The sequence below is a fragment of the Panthera tigris genome, chromosome B1, assembly GCF_018350195.1.
Source record: "Panthera tigris isolate Pti1 chromosome B1, P.tigris_Pti1_mat1.1, whole genome shotgun sequence".
Classification (NCBI taxonomy): Eukaryota; Metazoa; Chordata; class Mammalia; order Carnivora; family Felidae; genus Panthera; species Panthera tigris.
Genome location: NC_056663.1, coordinates 30779111 through 30795874, shown reverse-complemented (window position 1 = coordinate 30795874; position 16764 = coordinate 30779111). Strand labels below are relative to the sequence as shown.

The 16764-nt window shown below is 39.5% G+C and overlaps 1 long non-coding RNA gene across 1 annotated transcript; it reads right to left on the bottom strand.

The window, feature by feature from the left end:
- Window positions 1–1596: 1596 nt before the first annotated feature.
- Window positions 1597–15997, bottom strand: LOC122237874. The gene is made up of 3 exons (XR_006216588.1): window positions 15876–15997; window positions 15030–15106; window positions 1597–1946 (listed from the first exon to the last, which is right to left on the bottom strand). It is a non-coding gene; the product is annotated as an uncharacterized LOC122237874 (long non-coding RNA).
- Between the last annotated feature and the right edge of the window lie 767 nt (window positions 15998–16764).

Sequence of the window (16764 nt, the reverse complement as noted above, 5' to 3'; positions counted from 1 at the left end):
GTACATCTGAGAATCAGCTATGTTCCTTCCTTGCCTTCTCTCTCTGTATTCATCCATCCCACTTAGGAATCCACTCCCTTAGTGTATTCTCATCTATCCCTTCCTTCTGTCACTGTTTCAGGTTAAGCCGTCACTAACCACAGTCTAGTCTCGTTCCGAAGCTCCATGGATCTCTTCTAAGGTCATGCCCCACATCCCTCTACCACCTAGCTCAGATTACCTTTGTGTAACCTTTCTCTAATATATTTATATGGTGTAAACTTTATAGTCCACTCACTTCAGGGCCTTTCAATAAAATCTTTCTCTTGTAAATCAAATACTCCCTAGCTTAATATCCTTTAATAGCCACTCATCCCCTTTGGGATATAGACTCTGGTATAACCCTTACCGGACTTTTCAGGCTCACCTCTTACTTCCTCATTAGCATGCCCTGTGCTCTGCTAAAACACACTAACTATATGTTGCCTGAACACTCCATGTTTTCTTCATATCTATACATCTTTGAATAGAGTGTTTTATTTCCTCTGCCTGGAATATCAGCTGGATGAATCCCTATTTATCGTTCGAGTCTCAGCTCAAATGATTTCCTCAGTGACGCTTTCTTGAATACTCTCAAAGGCTGTTAGTTATTCTCTCCTTTCATTACACAATGTACATTTCTCCTTTATAATCACCAAGATTACACTCCAACGTGGAAAAGGAGGGGGCAATACAACTCATTCCCCAGAGTCGACTTAACAGGTTGCTAGGTTGAGCTCATGTGTACATACTCACATGTGTGCACATACACACACACTGATAGAGAATGAGGAAGAATACTTTGATAGTCTTTGACTTTTGGTTCAAGTTCTACCTTCTAGCTCAGTAAGAGTTTTAATGAAGGGTTGTAGCTTTATGAGTGACTCTCCTCCGCATTTCATAGGTTCTCCGGTTTCGTTCACTGGTCTGCAACTCACTATGTTTATTGTCTTCCATTCCCTACTCGGGGTCCTGCTTCCTCTGCAGGTGTACATCCTTGAGCACCGTCAAGTCCTCTGCTGGATGCCACCCCAGGTGGAGGGAAAGAGACCTTCCCAATGTTCTAGGCTATCTAGCATCTGCAATATCGTAGGCATGTTCTGTAGATTGTCTTGCTAAAATATCATGTCTCCTATTATCTTCTTTTATCCTAGTCTGGTATGCTTCTACATCATGAGGAGAAAATTTAGATAGGAAACACCTCTTCTGTAATGTTTATAAAAGGACTTACTATATTGTAATTTTTATGATCTATTTACATGTTTGCCTCTTATAGACTGAGTTTCTTAGAGATCAGATAGTGGTTTTTTTTTTTTCTCTCTAGTGCCCAGCATAATGAATGAATGAATGAATCTTATGATGAACTTGGATCCTGCCTATATTTCTTTTATAAGACTAATGATTTTATGTTAAGTAGCATGTTCTGCCTTAAAAAAATTCTCATGAGCAAATGAAAATGTGTTTGAATATCTAGAACTGTTTGAATTGGAAACCTTTCCATTTAAAATTAGCAACAAGCATAGGCAATATTTTGATATTGATACCTCTAATTCAGTGCATTATATTTTAAAGTAGAAATTAAAGCCAAGCTTGCATAATTAATTTGGATGCTTAATTTGCCAAGTCTTATTGCTGTTGGTCGACTTGTAGATATATAAGATCAAGCAGTATTTGAAGAACTTACGGTATGTTAAAAGATAAGAAAATAAACTGAGAAAATGCAACTGACTAATATACACTTTTTTCTTTAGCATGTTCGAGAGGAAGCTAAGTGTCAGCTCAGAGTGCTGACTGCAGAGATCAAGGTGGGGTTGTTTGTTTTCCTCAGGGAGTATAAGAGGCTGGATGGGTTCTCTTGTTTCTTCTGTGCAGAAGGTGACAGGCCCAGGAGAAGAAACATCTGGAAATCCGCGGCTTTTGATAAATGTCTGTTGAAGAATAGGTTGTGTGGTTAAGTGTCAGAAAGTTGGGTAAAATAGTCAAGAAGTCTTTTGGAGATATGGATACTTCAAAATGCCTACAGCGTACGGTAATTTCAGATCATTTGGAGAGATAGTGCTCCCTAGCCAAGGGCTAAGATCTCTTGGAAATTTTCTCTGACTAGCCTGTCTCATGATGGCTCTTTGCTTGCTTTGTGTAACTATAACATTCATGTGGGCTGTCTAATATTCTCTATGTTTATATGATGTATGACTATATGATACTGTAGGATATTCCCAAATTGTATTTCACCTACTAGATTATCTTGTCCTAGGGGGTCATGTCCTTTTTTTTGCATTCTCTCTAGCTCAGTATATATCTACTATGTTCTAAACATTTTTACATATGGCTATGATGTGATTTGGGTCTTAGAACAATTTTGTAAACTGAAAATATTGTCATTCTGATTTTTGCAGATGGAAACACAGATGTAGAGTGTCAAGTAACTTATACAAATTTACACAGCAAGCAAGTGGCAGAGTCCAGATTTGGATTAAAGTTCATGATCATTCCTCAGTATACTTTTCTAAAGACACAGAATTATTTTGAAAAGAGTACTGAGATGTCCTTTAGCCGACAAAATAAAATAAAGAGACAGCTTTTTTTTTTTTTTTGTCATGGAATTGGTGTGTTTTTCATATCGTCTGAATATTATGTCCATTCTATGTTGGTCATTCATGGAATGTGTAATCCAAGGTTCTGCTTTGAACTGGTACTTGATAGAGATGGGTTCAGGGGCTGACAGTGTGAACCCAACGCTCATATGAAAGACCATGATGCTCGTCTGTTGATCTGGAAGTTTAGTCAAAACAGTAAGGTAAGTTCACCAGAAAGGAAGTGTAGCTCACAATGAAGCAATGTGAATGCCTCTCACAGAGTTTTCGCTTTTCCTTTCCCCTGCGCTGAGGGGTGGGCTATTATTTTAAAATGCAATAAATACCACGTTCTGTAATTGCTCATTCTATCATATTCTCTCTTTTCATTCTTCACTGTTCCTCCTGCCATCTTGATGACACCTCCTTCAGGCACTCACAAATTTCATCCCTCGAAAATGGAATGTAAAAGCCCATTAAACTATGCCACACGTGACAATTAATTGCCAGAAGAAAGTCACCCGGACCTGTCCTTTAAATGATGTAAATCCAACTTATCTCACTCTGAAGCTTCTTTGAATTTTAGTGTCTCCATCACCGTATGGTAACGCTGCTCCCTTCTTCAGGGTAATTGAATAAAAAGATGGAATCACCCCATATGCATTTTTAATTGCATCTCTTTGGATAAAATAGGTTGATGTCACAAGAGTCTTCTTTCCTGAACTAACTGCAGATGTGTTTTTAATACAAACTGTATCAGTCTATAAGAAAGCTAACAGAAAAGCTCTAACAGAAAGCTCATGAAAAATAGTCCCTGTCGGCCAACTCGTGAGTCCCAATTGCATTAAACAATTTCACATTAAATCTTTATTTTGATGGTTTTTATTCAGCTTATTTATGCCTCGGACCCATATAGGGTGTCACAGTTATAAAAATGCCATAAAATAAGGCCACGAATGAAATTATCTTTAGGTATGAAATAACTTATTCATAGATGAAGGTAGATTGTATTGCTAGCTTTTACTGAGGAAGGGATTTGCAGATTGTCTCTGGGATGATTTGGTAACTGCTAGCTTGGGTTGTTTTCTGTCCTTTGGATGTGTGTCTATATTCTCTAAAACTCTTTCGATTTTAGCTGGAACATCCACTCTCGTGGCTCCAAAGCAGAGCTAATCTGCTTTTCTGCTTCACAACCTTCATCTGTGTTTTTGTTTTGTCTCAGCAAGTGAAGGAAAAAGATCAGGGCATGAATCTCTCACTCCATTAGAAGGATGCATTTCCACTTTCATCCAATTAGCTGCTGTAATTTGAAGCTTTGGGGGCCTGCTGATAAGGTGGGAGGCTGGCAGAAGCAAGGCCCGCAGAAAGCTTTCCGAGGGCACACAGTGAGTTGTTATCATGAGTTTCACTGGAAAGATCAAGTATCAGGCCTGCTCACCCCAGCCTGATCCGCCAATCCTCATATATATTCATTAACCATCGATATGTGGTTACTCAGCAAGGTTACACGAGCCTTCACACACAGGTTCTGTAAGGTCTGAAGGCACACGGAACCAAAGCAGCCAGCGATTGGATCAAATTTCTAGCACAGCTTGTTCTCAGGGGCAAAGGGTTTAAGCAGCTATCTTCTTCCCCTCATTAGGTATTTATTTATTTTAAAGTTCATGTTTTTATTTTTGAGAGAGAGATTGTGAGTGTACAAGTCAAGGAGGGGCAGAGGGAGAGAGAGAGAGAGAGAGAGAGAGAGAGAGAGAGAGAGAGAGAGAGAATCCCAAGTGGGCTCCACACTGTCAGTGCAGAGCCCGATGTGGGGTTCAAACCCACGTAGGGTGAGATCATGACCTGAGCCGAAATCAAGAGTCTGATGCTCAACCCACTGAGCCACCCAGGTGGCCCTCCCTCTTGTAAACATAATGGTATCCTGGAACTTTTAATCAGACTCCTTTCATTCATTTTTACTGATCTCTTTGATAATGAACAGGGCAAAGGAACTAACAAGACAATGGAACTTGTTATTTCTGGAAGTCTGAGGAGACTCTTGTAAATTCCCAGCACAATGAAGCGATGATTTGCACAGGCAAAAGGGCCTGAAAAGTCCCAACACCCCATTTTTATGTCTCTCTGTCGCTTCTTGCAATATGAGCAGAGAACACACGTACTTCTAAAAATAAGGCCAGATATTCTCTGACAAGTTTAGCCTGACTATAAAGGTGATGAACATGAAAGGGATTCTGCTCTAAATTTAGGCGTTGGGTGTTTTCTTTTCTAGAATGATCTCCCATTTTTTCCTGGAAAAACTCCAGCACCGAAAAACTGTTTGTGAGAAGTAACTATGCAAGGAAGGTTCTTTCCACAAAGAGAAAACTCGTGGACTCGGAATATCTAGTCAATTGCTTCTGAGAGCAAGGATGGGCTTGGCGAAACGGAGAAGTCAGATAACACACTTGGGGTCTGGATCTCTCTTATTTTACTTCTGCAGTATCCTTATCTGTAAAACGAAAGGGAAATTGTATACTGGGAAATTACTAACACGTCTTTTGGTTTCAGTGTTCTATGATTGGCGAGGTGGTGTATCTCAGTTTGGGATTGGCAAATATTAAGCTTGAATATGGCCATTCTTGCCAGCTATATTAACGGCATACACCTCTAATTAATTGTGAAAACTATTCCTACTGGCCTTGGAATTCCAAGGCCTTAAAATCCTTCTCAGCACAGAATTTCAAGCAGCCACTATCCATCATATGAAAAACTTAAGTGCCATTCCGGATATAATGAACAGCGATGTAATGACAAGACAAAGGAATGGACAGGAATCTGATCTTGGGTCTGATTTGATGCTTCTGTGTAACCCCTTGAGAGGTCAATTAAATATTTTAAAGTTAAATTTGATACAGCTTTTGCATGAAAATAAGTTCTCATTTCTCTGGCGTAAGTGCCAGAAGTGCAACTGCTGGTCCTGTGATAGTTGCGGATTTCATTTTCCAAGGAATTTTTGGAGTGGCTACAATATTCCCACCAAATACATTTGAGGGATCCAGTTTTCCTGCATCTTCACCAGCATTGAGTGTTCTCACTGTTTTACATTTTAGCCATCCTGACATCTCATAGTGGTTCTTTTAAAAAATTTTTTAATGTTTATTTATTTATTTTTTTTTTTTTTTGAGAGAGAGAGTGCGAGTGGAGGAGGGGCAGAGAGAGAGGGAGACCCAGAATCTGAAACAGTCTCCAGGCTCTGAGCTGTCAGCACAGAGCCTGACGTGGGGCTAGAACTCATGGAGCATGAGATTATGACCTGAGCTGAAGTCGGATGCTTAACCAACTGACCCACCCAGGCGCCCCACTCATGGTGATCTTATTTTGCATTTCCCTAATGGCTAATAATGGTGAAGATATTTTCATGGTCTTTTTTGCCTTCTTTATAACATCTTCTATGAAATGTCTCTGCCTGTCTTTAGCCCAAATTCTAATTGGAATTTTTTCCCTTTTTTACTTCTGAGTTTTAAGAGTTTTTTTGTTTTGTTTTGTTTTTTTACATATTCTAGATACTAGTTCTTTGTTGGATAAGTAGTTTACTAACATTTTCTCCTCCTCTGTAGCATGCGGGGTTTTTTCTTTAATTTTGAGAGAGAGAGAGAGAATGAAAGAGCATATGCGCTCATGGAGGGTGGGCAGAGAGTGGGAAAGAGAGAGAATCCCAAGCAGGCTCCTGCACAGACCGTGAGATCATGACTTGAGCCGAAACCAAGAGTGAAACGCTTAACAAACTGAGCCACCCAGGCGCCCCTGTTTTCATCCTTTTAACAGGGACTTCCCCAAAGCAAAAGTTTTTGATTTTGAATGTAACGTTTTATGACTTCAATTATTTATTTATTTGGAAAATATTTAAACTTTTTAAATTGAAGAGTAGTTGACAGACGATTTTATACTCATTTCAGGGGTACAATATAGCGATTCTACATTTATACACATTACAAAATAAGCACCACAGTAAATCCAGTTACCATGTGTCACAATGCACAGTTATTACAATTTTATTGGTTGTATTCCCTGTGCGGTACTTTGCATCCTTGTGACTTACTTTTTTAATAACTGGCAGTTTGCACCTCTTACTCCCCTTCACCTATTTCACCCATTTCCCCACCCCTCCCCTCGGTCAACCACCAGTTTGTTCTTTGTCTTCGTGACTCTGTTTCTGTTTTGTTTTGTTGGTTCGTTTGGTTTTTTAGGTTCCCCATATAAGTGAATTGTCTTTCTCTGTCTCACTTCTGTCTTACTCATTTCACTTAGATAACACCCTGTAGGTCCATGCTTGTTGTCACAGTGGCAAGATTTCATTTTTTATGGCTGAGCCATATTCCAATATTTTTCTTATCCATTCATCAGTAGACACTTACGTTGCTTCCATATCTTGGCTATCATATAGGCAAACCCCAGAGACATTGTGGGTTTGGTTCCAGACTACGGCCATAAAGTGAATATCACAATAAGGTGAGTCAAATGAATTTTTTGGTTTCCCAGTGCATATGAAAGTTTTATTTACACCAAACTATAGTCTATTAAGTGTGCCATAGCATTATGTCTAAAAAAAACCCCAATGTACATACCTTAATTGAAAAATACTTGGGGCACCTAAGTGGCTCAGTCGGTTAAGCAGTCGACTCTTGGTTTCAGTTTAGGTCATGATCTCATGGTTCGTGGGTTTGAGCCCCGCGTCAGGCTCTGGGCTGACCGCATGGAGTCTGCTCAGGATTCTCTCTCTCTCTTTCTCTCTGTCTCTCTGCCCCTCCCCCACTTGTGTCCCCTCTGTCTCTCTCAAAATAAAGACACAAACATTAAAAAATATATATTTTATTGCTTCGGCTCAGGTCGTGATCTCATGGTTCATGAGCTCGAGCCCCACATCAGGCTTGTTGCTGTCAAGCACAGAGCCTACTTCAGATCCTTTGTCTCCTCTCTCTGCTCCTCCCATGCTCATACTTGCTCTCTCAAAAATAAATAAATATTACAATCTCTCTCTTTGCTCTCTCAAAAATAAATAAATACTAAAAAATAAAAAAATATTTGGGGCGCCTGGGTGGTTCAGTTGGTTAAGCGTCTGACTTCGGCTCAGGTCATGATCTTGCGGTTCACGAGTTCAAGCCCCACGTAGGGGTCCGTGCTGACGGCTCAGAGCCTGGAGTCTGCTTCGGATTCTGTGTCTCCTTCTCTCTCTGCCCCTCCCCCACTCGCACTCTGCCTCTCTGTCTCTCTCTCTCAAAAATAAACATTAAAAAATTTAAAAATATAAGTAACTAAGTAAAGAAATACTTTACCATTAAAAAATGCCAACCATCATCTGAGCTTGCAGTGAGTCATAACCTTTTTGCAGGTGGAGGGTCCTGCCTCGATGTTGATGGCTGTTGATTGATCAGGGTGGTGGTTCCTGAAGACTGGAGGGGCCACGGTAATTTCTTAAAGTAGGACAACAAGGAAGTTTGCTGCATTGATTAACTGTTCACTTCATGAACAATTTCTCTGTAGCATGCGATGTTGTTTGATGACATTTTACCCAAAGTACTTTCAGAATTAGATGCAATCCTCTCAAACCCTGCCGCCGCTGTATCAACTAAGTTTATGTCATATTCTGAAACCTTTGTTGTCAGTTCAATAATCTTCGCAGCACCTTCACCAGGAATAGGTTCCATCTCAAGAAACCACTTTCTTTGCTTATCTATAAGATGCAACTCCTCATCTGTCAACATTTTATCATGAGATTGCAGCAATTCAGTCCTATCTCAGGCTCCACCTCTAACTCTAGTTCCCTTGCTATTTCCACCATATCTGCAGGTACTTCCTCCACTGGAGTCTTGAATTCCTCCAGGCCATCTGTCAGAGTTGGAATCAACTTCTCCCAAACTCATGTTCATGCTGATGTTTTGACCTCTTCCCGTGAATCATGCGTGTTCTTAATTGACATCTAGAATGAGGAGCACTTTCTAGACGTATTCCATTTATGTTGCTCAGATTCATCACAGGAATCACTAGCTATGGCAGCTTATCATCTTATAAAAAGTATTTCTTAAATGATGAGACTTGAAAGTTGAAATTACTCCTTGATCTATGGGCTACAGAATGGATGTTGGATATATACCTAGAAGTGGGATTGCTGGATCATATGGTAACTTTGTGTTTAATTTTTTGAGCAACCATCGTATCATTCGGTAATAGCTGTACTATTTTACATTCCTATCAGCAATGCTCAAGGACCCCAATTTGTCCACACCCTTAAATGACACTTGTTTGTTCTGGAGAATAGAATTTCCAAATATAATTTGGAATTATATCTCATTGTGGTTTTGATTTACATGTCCCTATTGATTAGTAATGTTCAGCAGCTTTTCATGTGCTTATCTGTCATCTATACATCTTCTTTGAAGAAATATCTATTTAAGTCCTTTACCAATCTTAAGGTTGGGTTGCTCATTTTTGATTGTCAAGTTGTTGGAGCTTTTAAATTAATTCTGGATATTAATCCCTTATCAGACATATGATTTGCAAGTGTCTTCTCTCATTCTGTGGGTTGCCCTTTCACTCTGTCAATAGTGTCCTTTGATGATGTCCACTTTAACTATTTTGTTGTTCCTCTTGCTTGTGCTTGGTGTCATAATGAAGACGTTGTTGCCAAGTCCAATGTCATGAAGCTTTCCCACCTATGTTTTATTCTAGGAGTTTTATAGGTTTGGGTCTTACATTTCAGTCTTTAATCCATTTGGAGTTAATTTTTTTAATTTAATGTTTATTTATTTTTGAGAGAGAGAAAGAGACAGACAGAGCATGAGTGGGGGAGGGGCAGAGAGAGCAGGAGTCACAGAATCCAAAACAGGCTCCAGGCTCTGAGCTGTCAGCATAGAGCCCGACGTGGGGTTTGAACTCACGAACCGTGGGATCATAACCTGAGCCAAAGTCAGAAACTTAACTAACTGAGCCACCCAGGTGCCCCTGGAGTTTTTAATTGTTAAATATAATGTTAGTATTCATCTTCATCCTTTTGCATGTGGATATCCAGTTTTCCCAGCACCATTTGTTGAAAAGACCATCCTTTCTCCATTTTGAATAATCTTGGCATCCTAGTTGAAAATTATTTGACAGTATATGCATGGGTTTATTTCTAGGCTCTCACTTCTGTTCCATGGGTCTATGTGTCTGTTTTCATGCAAGTACAATATTGTTTTGATTATTGCAGCTTTGTAGTAAGTTTTGAAGGCAGGTAGTGTGAGAACTCCAACTTTGTTCTTTCTGAAGATTGTTCAGGCTATTTGGGTCCTTTGAGATTCCGTATGAATTTTAGGATGGATTTTTCCATTTCTGAAAAAATATCACTGAGATTTCCATAGGTTTTTTTTTTTCCCCTATAGGGATTGTATAGAATCTGTAGCTTGCTTTGGGTAGTACTAACATCTTAATATTATCAAGTTTTCCAATCCATGAACAGGGGATATATTTCTATTTATTTGTGTTTTTACTTTCCTTCAGCACTATTGTGTGGCTTTCAGTGTATAAGTCTTTTATCTCCTTGGTTAAGTTTTTCCTAAGTATTTTATTATTTTTGATATTATTACAAATGGAGTTGTTTTCTTAATTTCTTCCTTACAGTGTTCATTGTTAGTGTTTATAAATGTAACTGATTTTTGCATGTTGATTTTTTATCTTGTGACTTTACTAGATGTGTTTATTACTGAATTCTAACAGTTTTTCTATTTGTGAAACATTTAGGCTTTTCTACAATAAGATCATCTTATTTTGAACAGAGATAATTTTACTTCTTCCCTTTTCCATTTGGATGCCTGTTTCTTTGTCTTGCCTAATTGCTCTAAAAAAAAACAACAACTAGAATTTCCAATGTTATGTTGAATAGAAGTGACAAAAATGGGCACCCTTGTCTCATTTCTGATCTTAGAGAAAACTCTTTCAGCTCTTCACCTTTGAGTTTGATGTTAGCTGTGGGTTTTTCATATGTGGCTTTTATTATGTTGAGGTGATTTCCTCCCATTCCTAGCTTATTGAGTGTTGTTGTTTTTAATAATGAAAGGATGTTGAATTTGTCAAATGCTTTTTCTGCATCAAGCGAGATTTTTTTTCTCTCCATAATTCTGGTAATGTAGTGTATTATATTAATTGATATTCATATGATGAGCCATCTTTGTATTCCAGGAAAAAAATCACACTTGGTCATGGTATATAATCCTTTTGCTAGTATTTTCTTGGGAATTTTTTATCAATAGTCATCAGAGCTATTGGCCTTTAGTTTTCTTTCCTTTTTTATTTATTAAAAAAAAATTTAATGTTTATTTATTAGAAAGAGAGAGAGAGAGAGAGAGAGATTTAGCAGGGGAGGGGTAGAGAGAGAGGGAGACACCAAATCTGAAGCAGGCTCCAGGCTCTGAGCTGTCAGCACAGGGCCCCACGTGGGGCTCCAGCTCACAAACTATGAGATCGTGGCCTGAGACGAAGTTGGACACTTAACCGACAGAGCCACCTAGGCACCCCTAGTTTTTTTTTTTTTTTTTCTTGTTGTATCTTTGTCTGGCTTGGTAACAGGGTAAGGCTAACCTTATAGAATGAATCTGGAAATGTTCTCTTCTCTTCAATTTTTGGAAAAGTTTGAGAAAGGTTGGTGTTAATTTTTCTTTAAATATTTCGTAGAATTCACCAATGAAGCCATCTAGTCTAGGGCTTTTCTTTTCTTCTAGAGAGGTTTTGGTTACTAATTCAATCTTCTTATTAATTATAAACTACTCTAGGCTGAATTGTATCCCTACAGAAGTCATATGTTGAAGCCCTAACACCCAATACCTGAGAATGTGACTGTGTTTGGAGACAGGGTTTTAATGTAGTCGTTAAAATGGGGTTGTCAGTAAGCAATACGACTGTTGTCTATATAATAAGAGATTAGGACACACACAGAGACATCACATACGTTCATGCACAAAGGAAAGAGCACGTGTGAAACCCACACTGTGAGAAACTAAATGTCTGCTGTTTAAGCCACCTGGTCTATGGTATTTTGTTATGGCAGGCCCTAGCGAACCAAACTGTGGGTCTGTTCAGATTTTCTATTTCATCGTGATTCAATGTTGGTAGGTTGTATATTTCTGGGAATTCATCCATTTTATCTAGGTTACCCACTTTGTTGGTATATAATTGTTCATAGTACTCTCTTTTACTCCTTTTATTTCTGTACAGTTGATAATAATATCCCCTCTTCCATTTCTGATTTTAGTTTCTGTGGTTTTTGGCTAGAGTAGAAGTGTTATTGTCTAACAGTATTCTGTCTTGCTAGGCTATCCCTTTTCTGCCCCTTTGATATTTTCTAGTTGCCTGTTTTTTCAGCTCCATGTCTGGGGTATATGAAAAGAAAGAGGTGCTCCAGGGTACTTTCCACAGTGTTGTTCCTTGGGTACCAAGTTCCCTAGCAGATCACCGTCTCTCCGTTTTGCAGATTCTTTAAAAAAAATTTTTTTTTTTTTAAATAGTGAGAGGGTTTTTAGTTGTACTTTTCAGAAGGCAATGTGAAGACTGGACTAGATGATCTCTAAAATCCCTCCCTGGTCTGTGGATTTTCAGATAGGCTTTTCTGATTTTGAAATAACTAAACCCTAAGTAAGCAAACAGAGCCACTGTTCCCTTTAGGTGGAGAGTAAATAGATTAGGGCTCACTGCTAGCATCAAAACAAAGGCAGAGGCGTCATCATTCTACTGTCTTTAGAGAAACTTTAGGTTTCCCCAAAAGCTTTTCATGGGAAAAGCTTTTCTTTCCTTTTTCGTTTTCTTTTTCTTTTGGAGTGGAGTTCAAAGGTTAAATTTTCCTGTTTTCTTTCTCTCTCTCGCTGCTAGTAAACTTGCTCTGGGGCTGAATATTTTTGCTGGCCTTCTAAACTCTGCTTACCCTATTGTCAAATGGGGGCCTAACTATTGGCACCCAGGGTCTAGAGAGAGCTCTGCACCCAGGAATTTGTCTTCTCCACCCTCCTTTCCCCATAGGCAACCTTGTCATTGCCTCAGCCCCCTGCCTTGACCCTTTGATGTCTCTGCTAATGTCCACTGTTGAGTAGGACAGCTCGTTGTTAGTTGTTGTCCCACATCAGAGGTTGTTCAGGTATATTCCAGAATCTAGTCGGAAGCTTAACCAACTGAGCCACCTCGGTGCCCCATGTTAATTTAGGATTAAAGAAATTATTTAAAAATAAATTTCAAAGGGCCCTGGGTGGCTCAGTTGGTTAAGTGTCTGACTCTCGATTTCTGCTCAGGTCATGATCTCATGGTTTATGAGTTCGAGCCCCATGTTGGGCTCTGCACTGACAATGCGGACAGAGCCTGCTTGGGACTCTCTCTCTCTCCACTCCCTCTGAAATAAATAAATAAACTTAAAAAAAAAATTCCCAAACACTCAGAATGTGTCACTTCCTAATTGTTTTACTATAGTTTTCCATTGCCTATACTCGTGATGTTATTTACATCTATTTTGCCAGTATGGCGGAAATACCATAGAAGGGTGTGCTCCCAACCTCACAGGCAGTGATATCACACTGGTGGTTTGAAACTGGCCATAGTGGGAGTACTTAGAGTATGGAAGTTAGAAAATGCCACAATCAGAGCTGGATTTATTGTTTTGTTGACTACGTAAACTTAAACAGATGGAGGGGTGCCTTAGTGGCTCAGTCTGTTAAGCATCCGACTCTTGATTTTGTCTCAGGTCATGATCTCCTGGTTTGTGGGTTCGAGCCCCTCATCGGGCTCTGTGCTGACAGTGTGGAGCCTGCTTGAGGTTCTCTCTCTCCCTCTCCTGCCCCTCCCCCACTCGAGGGCTGTGCATGCATTCTTTCTGTCTCTCTCTCTCAAAATAGATACACTTAAAAAAAAGGAAAATGATGGAGAAATGTCATTAATGCAGATTAAACTCACATCTATAGTGGTTATATTATAAATATTCCAAAAATTGAAGAAAAACCTTCTAGTATTCAAAACTATCATCCACCAGGAAGTGATCCTCATGTCACTGACGAGTGAGTCATGTGCTAACATATGTTTCTGTTGTTTTGCTGTTTTATTCATTAATGTAAACAAAAGTATCCACTGACATTCACATCAGAACTACATCTGTGCCATCAAAGATGTGAGTGGCTTTTTGGTAAATTGCATACTCAACGAGCATTTTTTCATAGGCTGTTTCTGTCAAAACATAATTGGATGGCAATTATAGGTTAGCAACTGATACAAGTTTGGTAAAAAAATAAGCAAAAGGATTCTGTGAGAATCAACTTACATGTAGAATTTACAATAAAACGTATCATAAATTTTATTATTATTTATAAATCATGTGCTGCACATCCCTTATATCACTAAAATTTATATATATGTGTGTATATATATGTGTGTGTGTATATATATATATGTATGTATATATACATGTATGTATATATATACACACACACATATATATATGTACACACATATACACACATATATATACACACACATATATATATATACATGTCTATTTTTTATCCTGGGGAGCCAGCTGTTAAACATTTATCCTTATGCCACTGTTCAGACCCTAATTCTTCACCAAGGGACTTCAAACACCTTATTTTAAAATTCATTTCCCAACCAAAAGATGTACTTTAGGAAAACTTTTATGTATGAAAAAAGTTTGCTACTTGACTGGATTATTCTCAAAGCCCCCATTGTAATCCATGAATTTGCCAGCAGGTGTCACTGTGGTGTAGGGTCACAGTCTGAAGGGCTCCAGGATTGAGCTCCAATGAAGTTACACAGTGAGTATCTCCTAAAGTCTCTTTATGGAAAGACAAAGTCGCATCCAAAATCTCTGCAAACAGGCAACACAGTCACAGAGGTATAATCTGCTAGTTCTGTTTGTTGGCTTGTTTTATATTTTTAAGTCTGCTGCTACGTGTATGTTCAGAAGGCCTAAAACTCTATGGCCTTGCTATTCAAAGTCTGGTTCATGGACCAGCATCACAGGCATCACCTGGGAGCATGTTAGAAATACAAACTCTCAGGCCTGCCCAAGACCTTTTGAATAAGAATATTCATTTTAATAAGGTCGCCAGATCTCTGTGCACATTCAGGGGGGTATGGAAGCAGCTTATAAGTGGCCCATATATTGACGGTTACCACGAGGCTAGGAACAAGATGGAAAAATAATGTCCAGCCTCATCGGTCACGAGAATGCAGGTAGTGGGAAAGAGAGGGACACTTCCCGAGGGAGAGGTCTGATATTTGCCTTAGTGCATGTTGGATGGCCTAATGTTTTTCTTTTTCATTCTGGAAGGAACTTCTCTAGGTCTTTTCCCACATAAACCAATCGAGCTAACTTCGCCGGTGTTTATCTGTTGCTACGTCGCTTCCACGCTCTGTATTTCAGCCGTACTAACTTACCTGCCAGTGTGACCTTCTTAAAGCTCCAGCCAGACTGTATCTATCACTCCACTCCTTAAAGTGGCTTCCTCCTGCTCCTAGAACACGGACCAGAGTCTCTGTCATGTTTTGTAAGGGCTCCTAGGATCCAGCCCTGACTCACTTTGCCCTCCCTCTTCAGTCCTTCTCCTCTCCTTAGACCCAACACTCAGCTCCACTGGCCTTTTGGCCTCTCCTCCCTCACAGTTTTGGGCATTGGCCCATTCTGTTTCCTTTCCCCAAATGCTGCACCCCCTGCCCCAACTCATCTATTGCCAAACTGATACTTTCTTTAAAGAACTTAGGAAGTCTATTCTAACCCCCCTCCTAGATGCATTGAAGTCCTTCATTATATGATCCTTTAAGACTTGCATTTTCATTTTGTATGCTTATCATGTTTGTGACGACTCTTTTTCAGAGGACTCTTTTCTCTGGCAGACTTTTCTCTATAAAGGAGGGAGTATGTCTGCCTCATTCATCCAAACACTCTGTCATGGCCTTCGACATCCTGAACAATCTGGTCCCCATCTCCCCACCAGTCCTTCATCTTTCTGCTTTCACCATCTTCTGCCATTCCTGTCTCTTGCCTTTCCCTTGTTCTCCTGTCTCCCAAACACACCAAACATCTCTTGCCATAGGTTTTTGTACTAGCTGACCTTTCTGTCCTGGCCCTTCCCCACTGTTTTCCTAAAGTCTTTAAGTCTTAGTTATACTTCTGGAGGCAGACTGGATTGGAGGTGTGGTGATAAGCTTTGGTTTCCATCTTATACTACATCTGTCTTTTGATGGATTATTTTGTGGTCCACTGGTAAACAGAAGAGAGCTGACCTGTCTTGTGTATATTTGACAAAGGTATGACTCTGGGCAAAAGTCCCTTCTTCTGGAACACCAGGTTGCTAGGTTCACTTCTCCACCAGCTCAGACCTGAAGATGACTCAGACCTGAAGATTTACCTGTGGGAAATAAAGAGCCAAGAAGACCTGGGAAACGGGATATAATGGTAGTGAGAGTTGTTTATTTTTTGGCCTACCTATGAAAGTCTGAGAAGTGGTTAAGGCCCCTTCCTTCTTCATTACTCACAAGTTTACAAAAATAATATTAAGGGAGAAACTAAAATGAAGGCAAGCAATTCAAGTTGTGCTTTCTCTTAGTGTGACAACAGAATTGTTGCTTAGAGAACAAACGTGTGCTTCCATTCTTTCCTTCATTCAGCTCCCTGCTTACAGAGCTCTCGCTGTATGCGATGTCTTGCATTTGGGCCCACACTCATTTTTCTTAACCCAACTACAACGCTTAAACACACCGAACCTTGATCCCCTGATGAACCCATCCTTCAAAGCTTTCAAGTTAAACTGTCTGCTCCTACGGGAAACCTTCCGTGATTCATTCCCTATGAAGAATTCCTCACTCTCCCTAAGTGGATGTGTACAGTTTTATTCACACTATTTAGTTTAATACAGTTAATTCAATTGAACAAATATTTGTGAAGTGTCTGAACTGTTCCTGGAAATATGCTAGTTGCTGGAATTATAAATGTGAAAAACCACAGTGCCTTCTCCAAAAGGGTTTATAACTGGCCTGGGAAGTCCACTGTAGATGGGCAAGAGAGAATGAAAATCACAGACTGAGAGATGTGCATATCATAACATGTCTGGGAAGCATTCCTGGTGTGGAATGAATGGAGCATAGGTTTTAAGGAAAGGAGGAAGAGGGAGCA